The sequence below is a fragment of the Chironomus tepperi genome, unplaced genomic scaffold (genome assembly GCF_022539635.2).
Source record: "Chironomus tepperi strain 1889 unplaced genomic scaffold, CSIRO-AGI_Ctep_v1 contig_88, whole genome shotgun sequence".
Classification (NCBI taxonomy): domain Eukaryota; kingdom Metazoa; phylum Arthropoda; class Insecta; order Diptera; family Chironomidae; genus Chironomus; species Chironomus tepperi.
In genome coordinates, this window is record NW_027226210.1 from 399,807 (window position 1) to 404,665 (window position 4,859).

The window sequence follows — 4,859 nt, forward strand, 5'->3', positions numbered from 1 at the left end:
TTGCTGCTAACCTTGTAAATTATTTTTACTATACTGTGGATGTTGAAATAAAATCAGTTGATTCTTGGATATTGCTGACTGTGAGGATGAAAATTTATTTTTTTTTTATTTTGTGAGAGTAAATTTAAAAGAGAAAAAATTCTCACGAGAGAGTCCTGAGACTCTCTAGACATTCATGTTGCTCACCCGTCTGCTATGTCGCTGCAATATCGCATGCAATGTGATGAGGGGAAGTTGAGGGGAAATGACGCGCGCAGACTTTTTTCATACATTTTTCGTTTATTTTCATTCAATTTGTGATAAAAAATTACACATTGTAGCAGTTATGCACAATTCTCATTGACGCTCACTTTTTTGTACTCTCCCTAATTCCTCTCCAAGAAAGGAAAACAAACTTCCTCATTCTGATAATAATAATATTTTTTTTTCTTCCTTTACAGTACATTTATCGTCAAATACACGATTTTATAACATGTATCATGAACAACAACATAACCATTTGTAAGGAAAAAGAAGTACATAGTATGCATGGAGATGTGTAACGATTAGATGATGGGAGGATGAGTGAGAGAAAATGGAATATTAAGGCTCTGATTTAGTGGCATATTCAATGGCATGAGGCAGTATAATGACTTTTAATTTGTTAAGAGCGTGTATTATAATAAAATTGCCGTTGAGCTACAGCTTCATATGAAGCATGTTATATTAGTTGATATTATAGCCAAATACAGTCTAAGTTTGGCGAATAAGATAGGATAGACGAATATAAATTGGAATTAAAATTGTTGATTCCTTTAGAAACTTTATTTCTGGAGATTTTTTAAGACTAGACTCATTTGATATTTTTGGGAATAAAAGAAATTGGAATTTGTTAATTAAGGAGGATTATGACCAGCTTATGATGATAATTAAGAGTCTATACTGCTTGATTTTAGTTGAAATTAATTAATAAAATTTGCATTAATTTATAAATAATTAATAAACGTCTGGATAGTTCCTGTTAGTGAACATATGGATTATAACTGATCAATATAGTTCACATGAGTCAGGAGTCAGATGCTTGGGCACAATTCTTTCGATCATATGTATTGCACCCAGCTTATATAGTTACTACCAGTCCCGGATCGGCATAATGTGGAAAATCGCATTTTCGGCATAAAATTTAGTCAAAATCAGCCGCTACAGAGCCGTCTTTGGTAACTTCGCGTCTTAACAAATCGATACCTTAGCGAACTCGTTGTCCTGTTTGGGGTTTTTTTGCCGCCATAAGCCTTTTTTATCATTATTATTCTTCAAACTAGACCAGAGTCACATTGGAGTTTAGTCATATTTTCTATATAATTAACAAATAGCCGGCATGACGTTGTCCCTATGTCACACATTATTTTCTTGTAATATTTGGATTCTTAAGCATTTGAAATTGAATTTGCATTGAATTTTAGCATTGTTTTGACTCAAATTAGACCCTGAGGAGCATAACTATTCACAAATGCATAGCTTAGACGTTGTGTTTTTAACAAGATGCGAAACTGCCCTAGCTGAACAATAACTGCTGACCTGAATTTATTTTTAAGTTGAAGAATGCGATTTGCCGCATCATGTCGCCATGAATCAATCTTAACCAGGTAAAACAAGACTCAAATTCAGACCATGAACCACAATCCATCTGTTAGGCCAGGGAAATATGTAAGTAAGCAAACTATCTAATACTAATTAATAACAATACACTCCAAAACCTCCCAAACTTCCTCCAACTAGAACTGCAACCAAAAAAATTATATTTTTCTGTTATTTCATGATGACGATCATTCCTAATGACGACAAATTTTATTCTCTATACTTTATATCAACAGAACCATTGTATTAACCATCATTCTACATTTGTCTGTGACATGATATACATATCAGATCAATAATGAGAGAGAAGCAATTCCATTATCATGATGATGATGGTCGGAAAAAAATAATTTTTGTTTATGTGATACGAGGAGATATACATATGGGAGGTATACTGTAATTGTGAATGTAAATTGGACTGTTAGTCGAGTTGGATATGTTGGCACACAAAAAACAATAAGGATGGATGATTGGAATTTGATTTTTTTTTTTTTGTTCCTGAATGAGGAGGGTGTTGGCTCTATGTCATTGATAAAAGTATGGGAAGCACACACAAAAAACTTTTTTTATCAGATTAAATTCTCTTCATTGATTTGGGGAAAATTTATTGGCAACAGAATGATTAGACGATTTTTCAGGGTATATGGGAATATTTAGGATGTGAAAAAGTTTTTTTGTGGATTTTAATTAGACGAGGAAATAAGGGAGAATATAATTGGATTTAAAATATATCTGAATTGGCTCTGTTGAACTCTGATTAATGTTTGCTGTTGTAGAATCTTTAAGGCATGCCTCAGAGGAATCAATGAGTCTTATTTATTGATGGAACAAAGGCAAATATGAAGAACAATGTAGGAATTGGTGTGGAATTTTTGGGGTTGTGTTGGGGTTGGAACGCATTTTTGTCGCATTTAGTTGATAGCTGGACAAGTGTTTTGGAAGGATGGAAACGTTAAGAGGGTAACTAAGCATTTATTTAACAGAAATGACAGAAGAACTATCACTTTGGTGGATGTGCTGATTAATTTAAATCCATGACTTCCCTAAGACGTCTCCTACAGCTGGCCAATTACAGATACCAAATGCCAAGCAATCTTGTTGATAAGTAGACAAGAATTTTGGAAGAATGAACCAAAAGGACACCAGGAACCGACACTTTGAAGGTTGTTCTGACCAATAGTGGTCTTCGAATAATTTGAGGAGAATTTTAGAGTAACTTCAACAAAATAGAGAATTTTTGGCAAATTAGGAGCAGTAGGTGACTCCAAAACAGTCCCATTATACCATGGATACGTCTCTGTCTAGAAAGTACCTGAAACTGGCTTTCTCATTAGCTGCCTATTGACAATTTGACGTGCGGTATGCCAAAGAATTCGTGGAAAGAAGCTGTCGATAGGGATAGTGTCACACTTGGAATTGGTAATTGGCAAGCGGTAGCCAGCTTCAAGAGCCGACCTTCAGGAGCTGACTGAGGGAGGCCATGGATCACACTGGATCTGTATGGCCAGCGAAGTAAGTAAATATGATCATTTCCAAAGAAAAGTGCAAGATTGTCACTCAACAAGCCTACCTCTCAATTTATGCTCCACAACATCCTCACAACCCCCCAAAAAAAGTGACAACCAGCCAAATTCCAATCAACGTCAACCTACACACTGAATAAAAACCTCAAAAACACACACACAAAAAAATGCCAACTCTCCGTCTCAAACACACAATCCGCAAAAGCCTTCACTTTTATTTTCTGCTGACATTCTTTGTTAGTAAGCATCTCGATTCTCCCCAACCAATCATAATAACCTCGTCTTGAACATTCAATTGTGGATTCCATTCCTATATTTCCATTTGTTCCACAACATGTTTTCACTTAATCATCATATTTAGAATGTTTTTTTGTGATATAATTATTATCATTCATTTCCATCTCACAATCGAATTCACATAACGATGATGAATATGAATTCATATAGGAATAACAAGAAGGAATGACGATGTATGTAAATAATTCTGTTCCTTCACTTCTTCCTCATCCAATTCGTTGCCGTACATAATTTTACTGCCTTTATTGTAGCTTGAAAATGGAAATAAAAAGAGAGAATAGAACAGCAGATGATTAATGGCTTATTATCTAAATGCGTAACGAGTCAGCCCATTAAAATTAATTAATGTGATTCCCATATCATTATTACATCCATAAATATATCTTGTGCTTTTGTGCTTTGCTGAACGAAAGCACAATTGACAAAACGGCGGAATTTTAAATATAAAAACAAAGAATCAAAAAAAAAAGGAAATGGTAGTTAATTGTGGATAGTCATGAGCTTCCTTGAGGCGCTTTAATGAGAGAATCTGAGCTTTTATTTTGCTAGTTTGCGTCGAATAAACCACAAAGTTTTAACTATAGGATTTTTTATACAACAATGACAATGCTATATTTAGTTTTATTCTGGATGCTTTATAATTAATACTCTATATCCGCCATTTATTTATGGCTTGTAGACATAAATAAGAACTTTAATGTTGTATTTTAATAGGTTGTGACTTGATAACGAGCTTTTAGTTCATTGGATCTAAGTCGACTGTATTATATGCATTCAATACAAGGATTCTAGTCACTTTAATTAGTTGCGACTTTATAACGAGCTTTGGGTTCATTGGTCCTTATTGGGCTAGATTTATATGCAGTATGTCCGAGGATTCCAGTCACTTTAATAGGTTGTGACTTTATAATGAGCTTTGAGTTCATTAGACCTAAGCGATCTGGATTATATGCAGTATATCAGAAGATTCTTGCCACTGCTAGTTCTATCTTCAATTGTGACATATAAGGATACCAAAGTTGTGCTCTAATGAAGCAAAATTAAAAGGATTGATGCTAGTAACCTATTGTATCATGTGAGGATGAGCCAGACCTCTGCACTCAGTAGACCTTCAGTTTATAGTGGGATCAGAACCACTTTTTTGATGACATTCCTGTCTGTAACCTGCAAATGATGGCTGTACGCATGTGCACTGAATATGATTAAAAGATAGACAATTGAAACCTTTCTCCTGCCGAGTCTTTAACCCATGATCGCTAGATCGATATTGCATAAATTTGGTACCGAAACAGTAAACCATTCTGCCACCAAGCTACTTTGACTCACAACTTATCAGGAAAGTAACTTATCATATAAATCCTAAGAATTCTTGGAATCTGGAAGCTGTCGATAGAAGGAAGCTGTCGATAGAAGGAAGCTGTC